At 43.5% G+C, this 23,662-nt stretch overlaps 1 protein-coding gene across 1 annotated transcript in view; it reads right to left on the reverse strand.

The window, feature by feature from the left end:
* KLC1 (kinesin light chain 1) overlaps positions 1–16,994 on the reverse strand; it is a 78,771-nt gene extending 61,777 nt beyond the window's left edge. Inside the window, exon 1 of the mRNA XM_065403899.1 lies at positions 16,851–16,994. The gene's annotated coding sequence lies outside the window, so the exon portion shown is untranslated. The remainder of the gene's footprint in view (positions 1–16,850) is intronic.
* Positions 16,995–23,662: the final 6,668 nt, after the last annotated feature.

Consider the following 23,662-nt stretch of genomic DNA (forward strand, 5'->3'; position numbering starts at 1 on the left):
TCTATGTTGTGCTAGAAGACTGCAAGAACTATTTATCACTCATAAGGCAAAACTTCTGATTGCCATTCTATAATAATTTTATAGCCCCACTCCAGACCCTTATAAAAAGGGTCAAATAACCTTGATACATTGGCTATAAATAAATTAGAGGAATAGGCAGTGATTTGAACGAGGGTAGCTCTATGTCTGCACCAGACATAAAAGGTACTGAATATTTTATGAGGTATATAAATATTCACTAACATTCTAAACAGCTGTCTCAAAGAATAACTCCTCTGGATGCTGAGACAAGAAGATTTATCATCTCTTAGCTCAATCACAAGGTTTCAGAGACATTACAGTGCACAATTAGTCACATCACAACAATGTAATTTTGATTGCCTGCATTTAAGGGGAAAAAACATGCATTCTGAACTGCACTAAACTTTGTTCAAGAGATTCCAGTTTGTGCTTTAAGTCTGAAATGTACATATATTAAACAAATAACAAATGTTAGTTTATCCCCTAAACATGAACACTACCATTTAAAGATGACTTGCAAAGACGCACACACAAAATGTTTTTATCCTTTGTTTTTTAAAAACTATATAAAAGTCAACCCCTTTAGATCACCTTTGAGAAAAAGACAGTTCATGTAAAATTTCACACCCAGACCCACACACTTAATTGTAATATGCACATAGATTCTCAATAAAAGAATAGTTGTAGCTACACTCTGTTTCCTTAAGGCTGAAACGCATCTATCAAAATGAATCTTTGCCATGTATAACAATTACTATTCATTAAGCAACAAATTCTGTTTTGTTCACTTAGAAAACTCCTATGGCAATTTTGTCTAAGTAAAGACTGCAGGATTTGGCACATGGGCCCTACTTGCAGAAGAGACAAACAATTTTTAAAAGTTCTAGATTTTGAAAGTCAAAGAGTTGGGCACCTCATCTCCACCTTACGCACTTTAGAAAAGCCCATGCTTTATGCTTATTACTATGAAAAGATTATGTAAAATTAGAGGTTTAAATTAGATAGTTTTTCATGTATTTAATGCTTTGGAATTTCTCATTCTAGTATATTCTGAAAAAGTTCAGTAAATATGCGAAATGTTTTGTCGTCAAATCATCAGTGAACCTTTTTCCGAATAGCTTATCTATTGTATGTACATTTGAACATTAGAAAATAAGGCCTCACACAGTTAACAATGAAATCATAGCTGTTATAAGGTTTAGTCAAGTTGTATGTTTTGAGATACAAGTGCTACAAGCACTATGGGGGAGAGAGAGAGAGATTATATATCTATATCTATATATATGAGAGAGAGAGAACACGAACACACACACATATATACACACTGTTACTCCTGCAGGAATTCTGCACCACTATGCATGCGCAGAATTAGTGTCCCCCACAAATTTCTCTGCTTCCCTGCAGAAAAAGGACTTTCTGATGGGGAAGCAAAGGGAAGCCACAAGAGCGGTCATGCGACCCTCCCCAGCAGTATGTTTTGGGTGCCCAGGGCAGCTGGCAGAGAGGTAAATCACTGTGGGGCAGGGGAAAGGGCAGGGGAAGACCCAGCTGGTAGCTCCTACCCAGTGCCAGGCTCAGCTGCTAGTCCCAGCTGAGCTGGAGAGGAGGGGGACTTCCTCTTCCCTTGCACGGCAACCCGGGCTGCGTCAGACCCATTCCCCCAGATTTCTCCCCTGGCTGTTGGAAGCTCTGCAAACTCTCCCCCTGCACTTCCTACACCCATTGCTCCTCAGCTGCAGGGGGAAGGATCACTGTACAGGGAGCTGCTCCCTCATCCACCCAACCCCCGTGCACCCAGACCCCCTTATACCCAGACCCTCCCGACGAGCCTTGCGCACACACACACACACCCTGGCACCAGAACACCCGCCCGCACCCGACGAGCCCCACTCCCCCTGAACCTGAACTACCCTGACGAGCCACCTGCACCTGGATCCCCACCCTACTGAGCCCCACTCCCCCAGCATCTGGACCCCCAACACCAAGCTCTATCCCACACACACCCAGACCCCCTCCTCTCCCGCTGTGCTCCAACCACTTTCACCTGGACCCCCCTGCAGAGGCATTACCGTTGCACCCAGAAACCCCCCCCCAACAAGTCCCTGTACATCCAGATCCCCCCACCTAGATCCCCCACTGAGCCACCCACACCCAGATTGCCCCACACAGAACCCTCTCAACCCACACCTGGATCCCCCCACACTAAGCCCCTCCACACTTGGATCCTGCTGGGCTGAGCCTGCCTGCCCACACCTGGTGCACCTGGCACGGAGGGGCAGGGCCCTGGGGTGCCCTGTCCTTGCGCTGTGTCAGGGTTGGGTACAGCCTCATCACTGAGTCTGTGTCCCCAGGGAGAGCTGCACAGCAATTGCCAACCTTGGTGCAGCCAGTGGCCTATGCTCCCCAATGCCATGCTGGAGCCTCCACATTTATTTGACAAATAAAATTTACAGAATTTTAAAATATTGTGTGTAGAATTTTTAATTTTGGGGCACAGAGTACCCTCAGGAGTGATATACATACATAAAACACTGATTGTACTTTTTAGATTCTTGAACATGCATCAGTGCATAAGTCCATAATTTTGTAAAAATGATGTCAAACAACAGCAGTTACATACAAGCTGGTTTCTATCTTTCAGTTTTTCCTCAGTTTGTTACAATACCTAGTGTCCTAGATCTCACCTTCACTTTTATTTTGTATCCACTGTAATTATGGTCATAATTCACTAATGGAATACTTAGCCTCATACTTAAGTTCAAAAAAACTGTTCATTAAGTTGTGGAATTTTATTCTATATAGGTTTTAATACTGTGCTCATGGCCATAGCATCTGAGTGCATAATCAATATCATATTCCAATCAACCTTGAAATGTTGTTTAATTGCCTTGATTGATACGCTTTAAAAACATCTGTTATAAGGCAGTTTTACCAGGATAGCCTTGGAGAGATCATGAGCTTCTTAAGGACTATACTTCTTATGGGCTGCAACTCTGCCTGGAATCTCCCTAATGATGCGGAGTGCTTTGGTCCCACTGCAACATGCCTCACTTGCCCCACATGACAGGGCCTGCAAGGGGTCCTTGGAAGTTATGGCTGTCCTTCACATTGCCTATGCTAGGGAATCCTCCCCCGCTGGTTACAGTGGTTTTAGGAACCCTTTATGCCATGTGAAAGGCTCAGAGTGGCATAATGCAGCCAGAGTTCTGGTGAGCATCTCATTCTTTTAAGTTCTGCCTCTTTATACTATCAGAAATATACAATGACAAGGAATAAAAGAACAGTTACTAACCCTACATAACCAAGGTTCTTCAAGATGTTGTCAGTATGAATTCTACTGTCTACATGTGCCGCATGTATGCAGAATTGGAGGTTTTTGCCTAGCCTTCTCCATCAGAGCTACACATCTGATCTGTGCCTCTTCCTGTTCCTCTGTCAGGGCATAAAGAATGGAGCAGCTGCAACCCTCCCTCAGTTGCCTCATGATTCAAAGCCTGTGTTAGCTGAGGACTCCAAAAGCAGGGATAGGTGGGTTGCGGGATCCAAACTGACGTTTTGAAGAACCACAGTTACTACAGAGTAAGTACTCTTCGAGTATGCATCAGTGTGGATTCCACTGTAAGTGACTGGAAGCAGTATTCCCTCAGGATGATGGGAATGAGAAGTCTCAGCTGTGTAAGTCAAACGCCAATGGAAGAACTACTGCTCTCTCAAACTTGTTATTGGACCTTGCAGCTTAGTCTGAAGCATACTACTAGACAGAGGTCAGCTGGTTAGGTCAGGTTGCTGCTTTGGAGATTTCTTATATTGGCACATTCCTAAAGCATGTGGAAGATGTCACCTGAGTTCTGGTGAAGAGAGCCTTGATGTTTGGTGGGAGGGTTACACAAGTTAACTGGAAATAGTGAGATACATAGAATATCCAAATGAATATGACAGTGTGAGAAGATGGCGTGATCTTCAGAACACCCAGCTATAGCCACTAAAATAGATGGGGAGACAGTCTGAACAGTTTGTAATGTAATACAGTAATGTCCAGACACATCTCATCTGTGCAACTCCTCCCCCCCCCCAGTGCAGTGTGTGGTTTCAGGAAGAGGTAGATCACATTGTGAGACCACACTGGTGATGAATTTTGGGTGATGTCTTAGCACCACCTTATCCCTGTGGAATGTTATATAGGGAGGTTCAATCATAACCACCTTAAGATCACTCACTCTTCTGACTGAAGTGACAGCCACTAGGAATGTCATTTTCAGAATGAGTAGTGTAAGAGCATTCCAAAAGAAGTTCAAAAGGAAGGTTCTATGAGCCCCAGGGAGGACTATATGAGGTCCTGGGCAGGAGCTGGTTCTCTGACTGGTGGGTAAATATGCCAGAACCCTTTGAGGAACTTCAATAACATTGAGCAAGAAAAGGCAGAGTAGGATTGTTCAGGAAGCTGTCAAACAGAAATTGCTGCGAGGCAGACCTTGACAGAACTGAATGAAAGGCCAGACAGTTTGAAGCGCAACAGATAACTGAGGATCTTTGGTATCAAGGCCTGGACCAGGTCCAGAGTACGTTGGGCTGCCCATATCAAAAACCATTTCCATTTAGATTAATAAGTCTTTCTTCTGTTCAATGTTTTCCTGTTCTGTATCAGGATTTCATGGACAGTATGGAGCAGTCTCTGTCCGTGTTACTCAATCAGCCAACAGACATGCAGAGTAATTATTTGAGATCTGGATGGGGTTTCTGGCAATGGTCCTGTCCAGCAAGCCAGGAGCTGGATCAGCAGCTGATTGGTCAACAGTGGTATATGCATATATATTAATATAATTGTACAATGTATGTACTGCTACTATGTAAGGAGGGGTGTGTGTGTATATTATATATACATATAATACACACACACACACCCCTCCTTACATAGTAGCAGTACATACATTGTACAATTATATTAATGGCCAGCACCACCCTGATTTTCATTTAAGATCTCGCATGATATTCTTTGGTGAACCAGAAGGTAACACCAGGATCAGGATATTCTTTTAACACCCTTGTCAGTTGGCATTGAGGGATTTATGGGTCACAGTAGCACCATGTCCAGAACTTGATAGCTTCCTGATAGAGGGGAGATGAACATGCTCCTCCTTGTTTGTCTATACCAGGGATCGGCAACCTTTCAGAAGTGGTGTGCCGAATCTTCATTTATTCACTGTAATTTAAGGTTTCGCGTGCCAGTAATACATTTTAACGTTTTTAGAAGGTCTCTTTCTAGAAGTCTATAATATATAACTAAACTATTGTTATATGTAAAGTAAATAAGGTTTTTAAAATGTTTAAGAAGCTTCATTTAAAATTAAATTAAAATGCAGAGCCCCCCGGACTGGTGGCCAGGACCCGGGCAGAGTGAGTGCCACTGAAAATTAGCTCACGTGCCGCCTTCGGCGCGCGTGCCATAGGTTGCCTACCCCTGGTCTATACAGTGCATCACAGTTGCGTTGTCTGTCAGGAGCTGCACTGTAGAGTTTTGAAGACTAGATAGGAAGGCTAGGCAGGCTAACCTAATCGCTTTGAGCTCTGGGATTACTGATGGGGAAGTAGAAGTGACTGAGGTTTGTGCAGTCCTTTAGCTCGTTCCAGGATGCCCTTGTTAGCGGGAGGGCAATTCTGGCCAGCATAGTGGGGCTCAGAATATTAAAAAGTTTGATTTTTTCTTGTATAAATAAAATTTCAACATCCGGAGTCTCCACAATATGGAACAGGAGGTCCTAAATATTTAAAGTCATCAATCGCCAATGTCGGGGCTGGTGTAACTGCCTCATCTGTCAATAAGGACAAATCCTTTAAGTGGAGATGGAGGTTAATGTAATCCCTCTTTTGTTCTCTGCTTTTGGGGACCCATGTCTGCTTCTGGTGAGGGTTGCCTGGCTAGCAATGCCACTGGGGAACAGGATCTCCTCCTCTTTCTGGAAGCATGGGAGGGCGATTTGCTTTTGGACACATGGGACATCAGTTCCCAACAGGGCCATTACGGCCAAGTTGGCACACCACGTGAGTATTGGCCTGGTTGGGACTGGCCGGTCCAGTGCCACTCAAGCCCCAAGGCCAAACCCCAGGGCTCCATGGTACTCTCCTTATGGTCACTCTCTAAAGGCAGGAGAGAGATCCCAGCCTCACGCCATCAAGGCGCACTTTGATTATGAGGACTATAATATTGGTTTCAGTTGCCTCTTCAGCACTACAAATGTCTCAAAAAGTGATATAGATTCCTCCTTTTTATTGGGCCCTTGCTAGGTTCCATCATAAACATGGGAGTTGGCACCCAGCCCCTCATTCCCTGTGCCGCTCCAGTTCTGAATGAGGATTTACAGACTCTGTCCTGGAGAAGTGATGTGTCACATCCTCATTTTGGGACTTTCCTTCGAGTTTGGAGCTACATCTCAGCTACATGCAATTCTATGATTTAGTGTCACCTTTCTGTGGATACAGATGCTGGCTTTATTCATTGGAGAGCTAGCACTGGGGTGGCCAGTGCAGCCTCTGGGGCCATTGGTGCCGAAGTTGTCAGTGCAGAGGTTTTTGAGGCTAAGGATTTCACCAACGTTGAGGTGGTCAACATCAAAGTGACTGGTGCCAGCACTGCCTTTTTTCTCCACTGCTCAATCCCAGGGTATGATGTGCATTCGAGGGAGTGCTGGCCTGGTTTATCCAGACTTGCTCTGGCAATGACCATGTTTGGGTTCAAAGAGACCCACATAGACTGCTCTACCAGATGCAGTTTCAGCTTCCCCTAGGCAGAAAAAGCATTGGCTATATCCATCCTTGTCAGGAATCAGACAGTCACAGTAGGGGCAGAGTTTGAACACTGAAGGTTTGGAGTCTGCCATGAGAGGTGGTAGCTGGAATGAAGCATCTCACCCTGCTGTACAGGGAAGTGTATGTGGGAGGGGTCACCAATCTTCTTTTCTTATTTCTGTTTCTTTGTTTAAACATTCAATAGGAGTGTGCAGAGAAGATTTGTCCCACAATGTTGAAAAATAGTTTTACTCTAAAGAGAGCAGTGGGCTGGATACTCCTTGAGTTCCATCTCACTGCCACAGGCAGTAAGAGAGAACTGAGGGAGGTTCATAGCCTCTCAGACCTTTACACAAGGCACTTGCACAGCCCTGACTGACACTACCATTCAAAAGACTCCTATCTTGCATTTCTGCATCCCTACAGTGGAATCCACACTGATGCATACTTGAAAAAAAAGCATGGCTGTCTTCAATTGTTTAATACAGAATAAGATTCATTTAAAAAATATGACCACTGTATTGGACAGCTTAATGCTCCACAAAGTATGTGTGTGTTAATGAACCAATGATGAGTTTAAAAAGTCCTAAAAACGCTTGTATATACACAGATTAAGTTCAATGTTTCCACATGTGTAGGAAACCAACAATTAAGTGATTACACAGCAGTAAGTTGTATTTACATTTGCTTTGTTGTATTACACTATTAAAAAACAAAGATTGTCACAAGAATTCATAAAGACAAGATGGGATGTTTTATTGCATTCCATTTTTCATATGGACTTAGTTATATCTTGGTCTCCGTTTAACATTTTATAATTATAGCGCTACATGCTTCATATGTGATCTCGAACTATTATTTGTAAACTGGGTTAGAAGGAAAATTCTTTTGATCAAAAGTTTTAAGACAGTCACAGTTATTTTGCTCACAAATTGATCTTCAGTGGCAGATCTAATAGTCTTTCTAAGATTAAAAACTGTAAGTATCTGCACTTCTTACCTATGCTGAAATGTCACCTGACATCTTGAGTCCCACAGCAAACTAGTACATCCATGTTTTCTATGAGGTGGATAGTAAACTGAGTGATTTTATATTCTGAGATGTAGTTGCAGTTGATAAGAACAACAAAACCTACCAACCAGAACCAATTTACTACAGAGGACCTTTTTTAACCTGAAATTTTTTATTTAAGATCTAATAATCTTGTGGGTTTCACAACCTTATGTTTTGAGGTTGGAATAGGGAGATAGGGTTTTGATAGAAGTCTCTTTGGTAGAGACTAGTGCAGACAATCTTTATCTCATTTTGCAATGTGTGCATGTGTTTTTCCAGCTTTACTTCATCTTTTTCATGAAGGTGTTCTGGTATCTTGTGATCTGATTAATTGACATTCAAAGTAAACATCCTTTCTTGTCATGTTTGAGTGATGTAATGCTAACCTTTTAAAACAATTTTATGGGATGTGTTATAAGGTTGTACCCTTAAATATGGTGTGGCTCACTGCTATCATATAATCCCACCATTTGTGCAGCATGACAGGTATAACCAACCCGCCCAGTTAAATTCTTTGATATTGGTATTTAGATACGAGGTATTTTCTTGTATTAGACCAACTTCTATTGGTGAGAGAGACAAGCTTTTGAGCTTACACAAAAGAGCTCTGTGTAAGATCAAAAGCTTGTCTCTCTCACCAACAGAAGTTGGTCCAATAAAAGATAGCCCCTGGATAGACAATCTTGGGCACTGGAGTTGCATCTTTTCTGTAGAGGTTTGCCTGTCCTCACCCTTGCTTGTCATTATTTCTTTTGTTATCTGTCTAATATAGACTAAGTTTCCGGAGACAAATACCTTATCATCTTGAGTCAGTAGAATTTCTCACACAACACACTGTAGAAATAAAAATTGTATCTTGCACCATTCAAGAATCCATAGGTGGTTCTTGCTCCAATTCTCGGAACCAACTCACAGAAGGTGTCCAATTCAAGTTCCCAGGACTGCATATGTAGGGAATGCCAACAGAGGCATCTCAGCTGATCTAAATGATCATAGGGATACAAAGAGTGATCCACATCTCTCTGGTCAATTGTGTACTGACTATGGATCATTGTTGAATTACTTATTATGAGTGGTGCAGTAGTCAACTGTACAACCTTAACTGCTACCTCAGAAAGATTAATACATCACCAATATAATTTTACTTGGAAAGTCTGGTATTACCTTAATTAAATCGCCTGAATTTGAGTTTGACTTTGAGAAATTGCTTTATATATTGTCAGAGGCTTTATGCTGCAAGAGAGGAAGTCTGTAGTGAAGGTGAAAAAAATCTGCGTTTGGGTGTGATGTTTGTGTAATAAGGCATGTGATCAGAGATTAGTCTGCATATTAATGATGCTTTAAGTTTTAGTTTTGATAAAAACTGAATTTATCTTGAAAGGATATGTGTAACCATAACTCTACTTTTTTGTGAGAATTTCACAATATACTGCAAATCATTGTATTTTTCTTCACCAATAAAAGGAAAGGTGCTCTGTAAGTGCAGGAGAATCATTTTAGCTAGGATCAAGAGTCTAACCTACAGCTATGCACTGTCACTACAAGGAAAAAGGAGATTTTCCATTTCTCAGATCAAGTGGAAATGACAAATTTCCAAACTTTTTAACTGCAACATGATGCAGAAGTGATACCGCATTCTTGTGTGACTTTGAGGAATTGACTATTGTAATTCTCTGCTCTTCCCCATATGGTTCTGCATTATCTGAACAGTTCTGAATGCGATAGAGTACCGAGTCTAATACTTCTCCAAATTTGCAATCATTTCACAGCAATTTCCTGTTAAGCAATGTGTTAACTATAGAACTGTTCTGCTGACTGAAAAAAACATTAAGACCTTGTGCTCAGTTTCATCTAATGGATCTGCTTGCTCTCAATTGTCCATGAACAGGGTGGCTAAAAATCAATGATTTTTTAAATAAATCTGATTTTTTTGATAAAATGCTTTTTGAGGAAAAAAACCTATCTAAAGATTGTTTTAATTAAGATATATTATAGCTCAAAGATATCTCATCGTGGAATAAGGATTATAAATTTGAATTTTACAGTATGAGACAATATATTCATGTAACGTTTAAGAAAAGTTTTGTACAGGAGTTCAAATAGTTCATGGATTAGGGACCCAATCTTATGGGATTCCAGGGGCTTCTGTATAGATTATTTAGGTTTATCTTTCTATCTATCCATCCAACTGGACTCAGTGCTCAGTCTAGAAGATACCATCAGAGATGCTTATAGTTTTGCAGTTCTCAAACTGTGGATTTGTCTCTCCAGAGATAACATGCTTGTTAACAGCAAAAATGTTTTTAAATAAATAAATAACATATAGAGTAAGAAATAACACACCTCAACTCTATTGTCCCTCTGCAAATTTGTGTACACAGAGTCAATCCCTTACCTCTCTCTAAAAGTGAAAAGTTTCAAAAAGTTCAATGAATAGAAGATTGTTGGGGGTGGAATAGATCTGGACAAGGAGAAGTCTGGAGATAAATGTGAGAAGAGAGGGACAGACAGTAGAAACAAAAGTGAAACTGTTTGAGCAGCATATTCCAGAAGTCTTGAGGTCTTTCTGAGTGTAGCCTTCATTGATTTGAGATCTACCATACCATTCTCTCACTAGAAGGGAAAAACCTATAATGGCAGCAGGCCATAAAAGAGACCCAGTTTGGGAATATTTTAATGAAGTTCCTCTACCTGTGGGTAAGACAGGGATGCGTGCAAAATGCAAACAGTGCAATAAAGAAATGCAAGGCCTGGTTGTCCGAATGAAACATCATGAGAAACGTTCCTTCTCAAGAGGAAGCTGCATTGAAGATGATGAAAGGAACATGTCTGAACATGCAGGATCTTCAGGTTGGTAAACTTTTTTATTTCATACTTCTTTCTTGCCTGTCTTCCTTCTGGACTATTCTTGAATTCTCATGTTTGAGCAAAAACTATAGCTGTTACTCTATGGTACTATCATTTTAGATGCAGTTGTGATAAAAAATAGATAACTGAAATAGGCAGATGTTCCTTTTACAATTTCACCTTTAAAGTATTACTGAGTGTCAGTGAATGCAATGGGTAATACTAAATGAGCAGTATGGTAATAATAATTAAATAACTACATTGACTTATTTTGTTTAGAAGAATTCATCCTCAACATACAGGATTCTGAAGACTATCCACCTTCAAGATCACCATCATTTTCTATAGTTTCAGTGTTATCTGCCAATGATAGTGTTTCAGTCACATCATGTATGTCACATAGCCACAGTATATCACCTGTAGCAACAACAACAAATCTCCATCATCCAGAAACAACCATAGCTAAATTTGTGATAAGAACCAGCAGATTACAAAAAGAGGTAATTGATGGAAAAATTGCCCGTTTTTTTATGCCACAAACTCTCATTTCCGTATGATTGAGAACCCACACTTCATTAACATGGTTCAGTCATTAAGACCAGGATACAATCCACCCAACAGAGCAGATGTCGCAGGCAAATTGCTGGATAAAGTGTATGAAAGAGAAATTGAGCAGTGTGCAAAAGGTCTAGAAGGTGAAATTGTTAACCTGAGCCTTGATGGGTGGAGCAATGTCCACAATGATCCTGTTGTATGTGTTTGTGTGACAACAGAAGAAGGGAATGTCTTCCTTATAGAAACAATTGATACATCAGGAAATGCACACATCGCGGAATACTTACAAAAAGTAGCAGTAAAAGCTATAACAAACTGAAAAAAATTTAAATGTCTAGTATGCAACTTGGTCACAGACAATGCTGCAAATGTATCCAAGATGAGAAGAAATTATTTAGAAGAGAGTGAAGAGAATCCCAAGCTAATAACATACGGTTGCAGTGCTCATTTGATGCACCTCCTAGCCAAAGACTTCAGTGTTCCAGAAACAAAGGCTAATGTTGTTGAAATTGCAAAATACTTCCATAACAACCAACCACTTTGCAGCAGCTGCTCTGAAAAAAGTGGGAGGAACCAAGCTAACTCTCCCACAAGACGTGCGATGGAACTCAGTAGTGAGATCATAGAATCATAGAATATCAGGGTTGGAAGGGACTTTTGAGCACTATATCAAGAACTGGCCTAATCTGATGACAGTTTGTGAACAAAATCGTGAAAAAATAGATGGCACTGTCATAAAGTTCTCAACATTGGGCTTAAGAGAAATGTTGAACACATGCTGAGTACCCTAAAGTCTATTTCTATAGTCTTGAACAAAATGCAGGGAAATAGCTGTTTTATTGCTGACACTGTTGAAATTTGGAAGGAACTGAATGAAATCTTAAAAAAGAGAAATATGCAGTGACAGAGTTAAATTACAAGCATTAAAAAAAACGAATGGGACAAGCACTATCTCCAGCTCATTTTCTTGCAAATATTCTCAGTACTCGGTACCAGGGTCAAACCTTCACTGCTGAAGAAGAGGAGTTGGCTATGACATGGACATCCAGCAATCATCCCTCCATAATGCCAACTATAATAAACTTCAGAGCTAAGGGTGAACCATTCAAGAAATATATGTTTGCTGATGATGTTTTAAAGAAAGTCACACCAGTGAACTGATGGAAGTCACTTAAGCACTTGGATTCAGAGACCATTGAAGTGATAATCTCACTTTTAACAGCAGTAGTTTCTTCTGCTGGTGTAGAAAGAATATTTTCTTCCTTTGGGCTAATTCATTCCAAATTGAGAAATCATTTGGGACCTGAAAAAGTAGGAAAGCTTGTTTTTCTTTTCCAGATTATGAACAAACAGGAAAATGAAGGTGAAGACAATTGAGTTAGCTGAAGAAGCCAATATTTTAAGTTTCTCATGTTGACCAGGCTGACAGTCGATTTAATTTTTGGTTGTTGTTTTTTTTAAATTTCATTTAACTATTTTAGTTAAAAACAATTTTAACAAAAACAAACCTGATTTTAAAAAACTTGAATGTTTACCTACATTCAAAAATCCATATGCTTGTTTTGTTAAAATATTATATGTTTGCTGTTGGAAGAAAAAAATCCAGAATACATAACTGAGACAGGTTAGATCACAGAAACCCCCTTGGGAGCTGCCACCTGATGTGCAGAGACTACCTCTGCTCCTGTTTTCCCTGCCAGCTCAGGACTCCAGCACCCTGTCTTGCTGAGCCAGACACTCCCGTCTGCTCCAACACAGACCCAGGGTCTGAATTACTTGCACCAAAGCTGCAGGCTTACCTGAAAACAGCTCACAGAAGTGTGATTGTCTTTAGCACTCAGATACCCAACTCCCAGTGGGGTCTAAACCCAAATAAATCCGTTTTACCCTATATAAAGCTTATACAGGGTAAACTCATAAATTGTTCGCCCTCTATAACACTGATAGAGAGATATGCACAGTTGTTTGCTCCCCCAGGTATTAATACATACTCTGAGTTAATTAATAAGTAAAAAGTGATTTTCTTAAATACAGAAAGTAGGATGTAAGTGGTTCCAAGTAGTAACAGACAGAACAAAGTAAGTCACCAAGCAAAATAAAATAAAATGCGCAAATCTATGTCTAATCGAACTAAATACAGATAATCTCACCATTAGAGATATCTGCTTCAGTAAGTTTTTTCCTCAGACTGGACACCTTCCAGGCCTGGGCACAATTCTTTCCCCTGGTACAGCTCTTGTTCCAGCTTAGGTGGTAGCTAGGGGATTCTTCATGATGGCTCCTCTCTCTCTGTTCTGTTCCACCCCTTTATATATCTTTTGCATAAGGCGGGAATCCTTTGTCTCTATCTGGGTTTCCACCACCCCACTGGAAAAGCACCAGGTTAAAGATGGATTCCAGTTCAGGTGACATGATCACATGTCACTGCAAGACTTCATTACCCACTTGCCAGCACACAACTATACAGGAAGACTTACAGGTAAAACACAGCCATCTGCAGACAGTGGTCCTAGTTAATGGGAGTCATCAAGATTCCAAACCACCATTAATGGCCCACACTTTGCATAATTACAATAGGCCCTCAGAGTTATATTTCATATTTCTAGTTTCAGATACAAGAGGGGTACATGTATACAAATAGGATGATCACACACAGTAGATTATAAGCTTTGTAATGATACCTTACAGAGACCTTTTGCATGAAGCATATCCCAGTTACATTATATTCACTTATCATATTTTTATAAAACCATAGACTGCACAACATCACAACAACATTGTTTTAGTTAAATAAAACAATGTAAATGTCTGTCTGGTGATGTTCTCCTCCTAATACAACGTGGCAAGAAAATCCTCCAAATATTAATGATTAACCTGTTGAATTGGCGATCACCTCCCAAAGACTTCATAAATATCTGCTTCAATTACCTTTGGTACATGAAATAACCAATCATTCATTTTCTGATATAGCTGTAAAACTAATCCTTTAAAAATATGTATAGTGTGTACCTACTAAAAATGAAACCTACATCTATCTCTGAGTTGTGAAGAATATGTATTAAGGTTATAACAATCAACAAGAATGCACTTTTACGTAGAAATCCATGATTAAATCGAGTCTTCCTGACTAGTGATTTAAATCAAATCCACCCAGTCCATGAATGCTGAACTTGTTACTCAATGCTATCATTAGTCCTCTGGCTATGTTATCTTCAGTCATGTTGTACCTCAGCTATGGAATTCATAACCAATTAAAATAAAATTATTTGCCAAATAAGATTTTTGAATCAAAGCTAAACTCAAAATTGTAGCCAACTTTTTTTTTTTTTTTTTTTTTAAACAATGGTTTGTATCTGGAAAGATTTTTTAAGTATGTCCTTTTGTGCTAATTTGGATGCATGTTTCCTATGCAAATTGTGTCCGTGACCAAAAATAAAATGAGACATTCTCCCAAACAAAATGCCATCCCACGCCTGGTCCTACTGTCATTGCAAGTACAGGTTAATATAATATTACTAAAAAGCAAAGATACTTAAAATATCTTCCATATTTAAAAATGAAAATGTAAATTAATTTATACTATCTAGGATATCTGCTTACTTTTTTATTTCTCACTTTAAACAATGCAAACAAATTTCACATTTGTTTCTAGTCAGTTTTGCTTTTTGCATTGCTGTTATGTTCAGTTTTCAAACACTACAGAGAAAAGTTTAAAATAAAAGAAAAAAATTAAAATAGAAACATATGCTTTTGTAATTTTTTTAAATTATTCACTGTGGACTTAACCTACATGATACGATCCCTTTAGTCATCCAGATATGATCTTCAAGATACCCAGAACAAAGGATACTACAGAAATGCAAGGAGCTCTTACATTTGTGTTTTGAGAATTTATTAAATTGAATATGCCGATGCACATATTGGACAGCTAATATGTCACCTGGGGAAAAAAACAGTCACAAATCCTTAAATGGACTAAATTTGCGCGGGGGGGGGGGGGGGGGGGGGAGGAACTAACCAGAAAAGTAGCTAAATTGACCTATGAAGCTACAAAACCTGGTGTGTATTACCGTTATTTTGCTCACATTAAGTATAGCTTATTGAAGAGTTGTGTTTTGGTTTGTTTTAAAATCTCCTAAATATGGTTAGCTCCTGGGGCCAAGACCTCATACACAGAGTCTTAAAGCTTGAAAATAGAGAGGTTTATAATGATGACACAATCTATATCATGACTGGTGCCCCTGTAATTTATAAAGCCAGCCAGCATACACGAAAAGGGCATTAGGGCTGTCACAACTGTTCTTTTACACGATTTCAGAACTAGCAACTAACCGACCCATCTATCCACCCTGCAAATAAAGACATTACAAGAAAGAGGTGGGAAAGGGAATAGCTCCTCTTTGTTCCACAACTCTGCAGGGTTTACTCCCTGGGCATCCTCAGCCCCAAACTGCAGCACTGGAGGAAGCCAGGAAAGAGCAAGAAAGGAAGAGGAACAAAGCAAAGCTGATGGCAATCCAGGCAAACTGGATCCCCTCCTCTCAGCATCTCCTCAGCAGAGTCACCAGTACAGTCACTGCCAGAGCATTTTACGATTAACTGGATTGACAGACACACATTGAAGGGGCTGGCTGTAACCATGAGCTACAGAAGGACCAGCAGGCCAACAGGACCTGCCCAGCCTTTTGTTCTGTTTGTGTCATGGGAGAAGGAAAAGGAGGTGAAGTTCAGTGCTCGCAGAAAATAGCAAAACACAAGCTAACCCCACCCCGTCAACCACCTCCTGCTCCCTCACTGCGCACCCCACCAACCCACCCCCACCCGATATCCCACAGCCTTCCCATACACCACGCCACGCTCTATCCCCCTCCCTCACCGCTCCAGCCAGGCACAGGGCTCGGCTCCCCATATCCCCTCCCCATACACCACCCCGTGTCCCATCACCCTCTCTCACAGCTCCAGCCAGGCACAGGGCTCGGCCCCCCATATCCCCTCCCCATACACCACCCCGTGTCCCATCACCCTCCCTCACCGCTCCAGCCAGGCACAGGGCTCACCCCCATATCCCCTCCCCATACACCACCCCGTGTCCCATCACCCTCCCTCACCGCTCCAGCCAGGCACAGGGCTCACCCCCATATCCCCTCCCCGTGTCCCATCACCCTCCCCCACAGCTCCAGCCAGACACAGGGCTCACCCCCATATCCCCTCCCCATACACCACCCCGTGTCCCATCACCCTCCCTCACCGCTCCAGCCAGGAACAGGGCTCAGCCCCCATATCCCCTCCCCATGTCCCATCACCCTCCCTCACCGCTCCAGCCAGGCACAGGGCTCACCCCCATATCCCCTCCCCGTGTCCCATCACCCTCCCCCACAGCTCCAGCCAGACACAGGGCTCACCCCCATATCCCCTCCCCATACACCACCCCGTGTCCCATCACCCTCCCCCACAGCTCCAGCCAGGCACAGGGCTCACCCCCATATCCCCTCCCCACACACCACTCCACGCCCTATCACCCTCCCTCACAGCTCCAGCCCCCGACAGGCACGGGCTTGGCCACAGCCGGCCTCTTCCCCTCCCTCACTCACCGCTCGGGTGCTGCAGGCTGCGGCGATGCGCGCAGGGCTCGGCGAGGCGGCCGGGGCCGCTCACCCCGGGAAGGAACTGGAGGGGATGTCAGGGGGAGCGGGGCAGCACCACCAACCCCGGCGGCCTCCCCACCCGCCGGCTGCCCTAGGAGCTACTACAGCTGCCGACGCAAGACCCCTCCCGCGGGAGCGGCACTGACAGTTGCGGGCAATAAGAATCACCGCCGCCGCGCGCCCCCTTCCCAGCTCCCAGCCTGTGCGACTCGCTCCGCCCTACCGAAAATGGCGGCCCCTCCCGACCCACAATGCTCCACGACCAAACCCATGACGTCACCCCTCTGGTGGGGGCAGAAGCTCGAGAGCTTGCAAGGGAGCGCGTGCGCCGGCTCGAGCGCGAGGACCGGCGGGGCAGGGGCAGCGGCAGCGGCAGCCTTCACCCTCCTATTGCGGCGCGGGGCAGCAGTAGGAGAGTGGCGAGGAGCAGGCTTAGCACAGCCCCCTCTGCTGGTCATATGTGGGAAAGAATCCCCCGGGAGGAGAGTCCGCTTGCAGGCAGGGGCAGCTTGGCGGGTGAGCCAGGACCAGACTCATGCCGGGGAGGGGAGGAAGGGGAGATAACGCTTAGACAAGTTCATCTTGACCACTGCGCCCCAGTTGCTGCGGGACGCTCCCCCAGAGAAGAGCAGGGACAGCTCCTCTCCCTACTCCGCCTCTAACCGTGCTGTCCTCGTTGACCAAGACAAAGCTTGGCCGTGAGCAATACTGCCAGCTTCAGTTCAAAAATCATGCAGCAGCCCCCAGAAGTGGTGAGATTTTTACAGAGGGTTGCATTGGCTTGTTTCGCTCTGACTTTGGAATGCCCCATCCCCAATGTGTGAGGCACATTTAGCATTGCCCAAGCTCCCAACTGTATTGGGTGAGGTGATTTTTGGCCCCTGCTGCAGGTTTCCCTCCCACATCTGCCCATCCCTTGCCCAGCAATTAATTTTGCTCCCAACCTCCCAATCAGCCCTGTCTCTTCAGTCTCTGCATCACTTCAGCCCATTCCCCTGCCCAGTTTACAATGGAGCCAGCAGTGCCATGGAGCCGGGCCCATGCTCAGAACGGGCCAGGCCAGCTCTGCTTGCACTGTGCCCTGAGATCCTGCCAGCCCCCTGACTCCCCCCGCCCCCACTACTTGCTCCTCTCGGCCTGCCCACCGGCCAACCGAGGGCTCCTCTCCACCCCCTGGCCCCACCCACCAGTTTCTCTCTGTGTCCTGTCCGGACTCCAGTGTACCTCTGGCTCCGGGCAGTCTCTGCTTCCCACCACATGTGGGACCCCACTTGTCTCCCTGGAGATGAGCCGCGTGGGACTGGTGCCGCCAGGGTCCCTTTTCGACCAGGCATTCCGGTCGAAAACCAGACACCTGGCCACCCTATTTGAGAAATATAATGTAGATAAAGTACATTGCTTTTAATGTGTGCTAAATTAGTTAAGTTAAAGCTTTAAATTCTAGTCTAGGCAAGGCCACAATTCATGTGCAATGAAAGGCAGAGTTTGACTGGCATTTTCTGAATGCCTATCCATGCAGTCTTATGTTTTAAGACTTAATGTTTTCTTGGCTGTTTTTTGTATGACAGTTCCTAGATTATTAATTTCTTTTAAAAGAACAATCTGGAAAAGGAGACTTTTTCAAGCTTCACTGGCTTGCAAAAAAGACTGACAGTAGCACATGTTAATCCCATAATCATACCGTTTGGATAGACACCACTGGAACATGCACACCTTAGAAAATCTGCAGAACAGAGCCTGTCTCCTGTTCACCTTTGCACCTTAAGGTGCACAGGAGACAAGCAAGGCTTCCGGTGAGGGTTCTGCTTTAGCCCATATATAGCATCAGTACTCTTTTGCTGTGCGAGCTAAATTATCTACACACAATGGAACTTGGCACGTTTTGAGCTTAATGAAAGACCTTATGCAAAATGGACTGTATGTATACAGTTTCAGATGGCCATAGGTCAGACCAAAAACAAATTTCACCATAACACTTTGTGACACTTGAGAACTACTTTTAATGCCAGCTTTCAACTTTCATTCCAACTGTTCTGGCTCCTCAAAGAAAGGAGTCACATTATATTTACTCAATTTTTGTACTGAAAATTGTCTGAACCATTTTTGCCCAAAATTAAAAACAATCACCTTTGGACAGAGACCAATCCTTGTAATGAAGAAAGATGGGAGGAGAGGTGGTTTAAAAGGAAAGACAAGAAGTTTATTTTTGACATGTTTAATATGAGGAAGCAGTAGGATTTCCATGAGGAGGTGGTATCAGAGGGACATGAACAGTCTGTATCATACATGTATGAATGTAAGCCTGGACAGGCACTCAGATGCTATGGTGCATCACTATATAAGTACCTAGCTAGATAGCGAGGGAGAGCTAGATATCAGTATAAATGTGATGAGACCATAGGAGTGGATGAGATCGCTCAGATAGCAAGTGTAAAAGGGGGGTACCAAGGACAGACTCATTAATATCAACATAGGTGGGAGGTGGGAGAAAAGAGGATCAAAGGCAATACTATAATGGTCAGAGAGGTAGGAGAACCAGGCAAGGGGAGAGTCACAGAAGCCTAATAAAAAAACTCAGGGAAAAGTGGATGGATGGTGCTGCCAATGGCAGTTGTGAGAAAATTATGGAGAAGAAGTCTTAAGACTTCAAAAAGGATAGTGGCATTAAAATATATCCCAGAGGTAATGCTGATGTTCATGTTGTAGAGATCGTGATTGCTTTTTGATGGAAAGTTAAATATCAGTTCTGTAGAGCAGCAATTTTTGTGCCCTTTGTCTCAATTAAACACACACACACATTTGGCAATTTCACATTAATGATTTGTTATCTATTCGTATTTGTAGTAAGGAGCTACTGAACAGAGCTCTAGCATTAGCTAGGCAATAGATAGGAAGCTATCATAGGTTGTGATTCTTCACATTATGGGAGCTAGTTGTGTGGTTCTGCAGAAATTTGAAAGTAAAAGAAGGAGGGAGTAGAGAACAACCCTATATTCAAACTAAACATTAAAAGAGGTAGGGGGATCAGATCTACTTGGTCTGGAAGTTCAATGAGTTTTCATGAATATGCATAAGATTTAATTAAAATCAGAACACATCCTAATTATGCAAGAGAGCTGATACAAAGAAGCTGCTTCTGACTTTTGGCTAAACAATATTCACTGCCTCCTCCCTGTCACCCATTTATTTAAAAAAATAATAATTCTGCAGTTACTAATTTGCCCCAGAGACTTGAATGGCTCTGAACAAAGCAACTACTCTAACATGCTCAGATACATAATGCACTTTGTTTAATGAAGCATATATATATATGGTTTTGATCTCTTGCTAAGTAGTACATATTTCATAAGCTTCCAGTCAGATAGGTTTCTAATTTGCTGGAACCAAGGGGCCACACAAATCCCTCTACTAATCATGTGTATCAGAAAAGACACTGACTCAGTGTGCCTCTGAAGCAAGCTTCCACCTGATCTCAGACACAATAGAAGCCCCTCCCATCAAAGGTCTGCTGGATTAGACCTCTAAGTATGTCTGCACTGCAATAAAACACCTGGGGCTGGCTGGTGTCAGCTGACTCGGGCCAGCTGGGCTCAGGCTGTGGGGCTATAAAATCACAGTGTAGAGGAGGGTTCTCAATCTTTTTCTTTCTGAGCTCTTCCCCACTGATATAAAAACCCTACAGCCCACCAGTGCCACAACAACTGTTTTTCTGCATATAAAAGCCAAGGCAATTGCCCAGGGCCCCATGCTGCAGGGGGCTCTGCAAAGCTAAGTCACTCAGGCTTCGGCTTCAGCCCCAGGTGGCAGGGCTCAGGGCCCCTGATTTCAGCCTTGCATAGCAGCACTTCGGCTTTCTGACTTGGGCCCCAGTGAGTCTAACACTGGCCCTACTTGGTGGACTCCTGAAATCTACTTGCAGCCCCCCAGCCCCTGGTTGAGAACTGCTCGTGTAGACAGTTGTGCTTGGGCTGGAACCTGGGCTCCTCCTCCCTTGGAAGGTATCAGAGCCCAGGCTCAAACATCTAAGCCAAATTTATGGCCCGAGTCAGCTGACATGGGCCAGCCCTGGGTTTTTATTGCTGTATAGACATACCCCAAGAGCCTAGTGGGATGACCATTTACATAGGAATTAATTCTGGTTTCACCAGCAGTAAATCCTTTCCTTGCCTGCTCTCCCAAGTCCTCTTAAGGAACAAGATGGGCACAAAACAGTGCTTTTAGGGTGAAGTGGCCTAGAGACCCTTGTGGAATCATAGAATATCAGGGTTGGAAGGGACCTCAGGAGGTCATCTAGTTCAACCTCCTGCTCAAAGCAGGACCAATTCCCAACTAAATCATCCCAGCCAGGGCTTTGTCAAGCCTGACCTTAAAAACCTCTAAGGAAGGAGATTCCACCACCTCCCTAGGTAACCCATTCCAGTGCTTAACCACCCTCCTAGTGAAAAAGTTTGTCCTAATATCCAACCTAAACCTCCCCCACTGCAACTTGAGACCATTACTCCTTGTTCTGTCATCTGGTACCACTGAGATCAGTCTAGATCCATCTTCTTTGGAACCCCCTTTCAGGTAGTTGAAAGCAGCTATCAAATCCCCCCTCATTCTTCTCTTCTGCAGACTAAACAATCCCAGTTCCCAGTGGAGGGGAGGGCCATTACAGTGATAGGCCAGGACCTTATGGTTCTGTGCAGACTTCCCAGTGGATGTGATGGTTTGGTCCATGGAGAAGGGGATGTGGTGTGTAAAACTCCCTCCCTTCCCAGAAAGAAATCTGTGCCTTTAACTCACAATCTGAGGTGCATGTTTTACACATGAATTATTTGTGGAAAGGTAGCAAACAATTCAAGCAACCCAATAAAAAAACCTGTGTTTAAATAGCAACAGCTGTTAAAAAACCAACTAATCTAGGAAATTCAGAGTTCAGCCTGACTGACGCTTTGGGGTCTTTGATCCACAGAGAAATTCATATTCATGTCAGTGGGAATCACATACAGAGGGAAATATAGCCCATTCTGTTAACGACTTACACCATTTTGATTTTCAGAAATAATCTTCCATTTGATATATATTCTCTCACAAAATGTTTTACAAACATAGCCTGATCCTGCAGTCTGTACACACAAAAGATTCCAACCGACTTCAAAATATTAATATGGGTTACAGTATGGAATTATACTGGAATAACTTCACCCATCAGTGAAATGCAGCAGCTGTTCAAATGTGTCCAGGCAACATTAGTTCTCTAAAAGCCAGAATCAGCAGCCTGTCTGATATTTTTTGCTTTATCAGGCCCTAAGTTGGCAGTGTTTAATGCTGCTATCAACTTCATTGATCACAATTTCTTGCCAATTTCACAAAGCTTTAATAAACATTCCATACAACAAGGACTGTGCTAGGAAAACAGTAAATATGCACAGATAAGCACTCAAGAGTCAGAAAATGCAAAGTTCACAGTTCCATGTAAACAACCTTAACCCTATCCTTTTGTGCATATATTACAATATAGTCTTCTAGTTATTACAGGCAGAATTACACTGGTATCACTGAGGTCAGGGACTCTGGAGTAAAAAAAACAAAACTTTAGACTGGCAGGAAACTCCTATCTGATTCACTGCCATAACAATCGAGATGTCTCAACATATCATAGGAAACCCATTATTGGAGGTTTCATTAAAGATAACAACATCGGTCCTGATTCTGCTCTACTTAAAGTCAGTGGTGAGCTGGAGCCAGCCCGCGGGACCGTCCTGTCCGGCCTGCCTGAGCTCCCGCCTAGGGAGGCTCCCCCAGCCTCTCCCCCGCCTTCCCCCCTCGCAGAACCCGGCGCCAGGGCTCTGGACCGCTCCTGGGCAGCTCTGCAGCTCCTGCCGCTTTGAGCGGCATGGTAAGGGGGTGGGGCTGCGAGCTCCAGCGGGCCGCGCGGCATCCATACACGCTGCCCTGTGCAGCACGGTAAGGGGGCCGGGCCGGGGCTGGGAGGAGGGTTTGGATAAGGGGCAGGGAACGGTTGGAGGGGGTGGAGGTTCTGGGGGGGGGCGGTCAGGGGACGGAGAATGGGGGGGTTGGGTAGGCATAGGAGTTCCGGGGGTCTGTTGGGGTGGTGGTGGATGGGGTCGGGGCAGTCAGGGGACAGGGAGCGGGGCGAGTTGGGTAGGGGGTGGGGCCCTGGGGGGCAGTTAGGGTGGGGGGGTCTCGGGCTTGTACTCACCGGGCAGCTTAATAACCGGTTCCCTACCGGGTCTTCGGCAGCGGGTCGTTCACTCGCTCTGGGTCTTCGGCGGCACTGAAGGACCCACCGCCAAAGTGCCGCCGAAAACCCGGAGCGAGTGAACGACCCGCCACCAAAGTGCCACTGAAGACCCGGTAGGGAACCGGTTATTAACATTCTGGCAGCTCATCACTGCTTAAAGTCAATGTAGCTGTCTTCTATATAAGTAAATTCTCCCCTCTCCCTTTTTTCTTTTTTTCAGTATTACAAGTAGTTGTAGAAAGCCTTTGCCAATAATAGCTAGTGTGTTTATTCCGTAATCTTTACTATGCATATAGTAATTGACAAGAACAAAAATTATGCAGTGTGTTTAGAATATATGCAGAGTGTTTCAATAGTTAGTTACAAGTAGAGCAGGATGCTTGATGTGGACATTTGCATTTCATTACCCAGAATTCTCTTCCAGCTCACAGCTATTACATAGCATTGCTATTGTCTGAGCACAAGGAACACGCTGAAAAGATTAAGAAGGCTTTTGAATGGACTGAGCTCT

The sequence above is a fragment of the Emys orbicularis genome, chromosome 4 (assembly GCF_028017835.1).
Source record: "Emys orbicularis isolate rEmyOrb1 chromosome 4, rEmyOrb1.hap1, whole genome shotgun sequence".
NCBI classification, from domain to species: Eukaryota; Metazoa; Chordata; order Testudines; family Emydidae; genus Emys; species Emys orbicularis.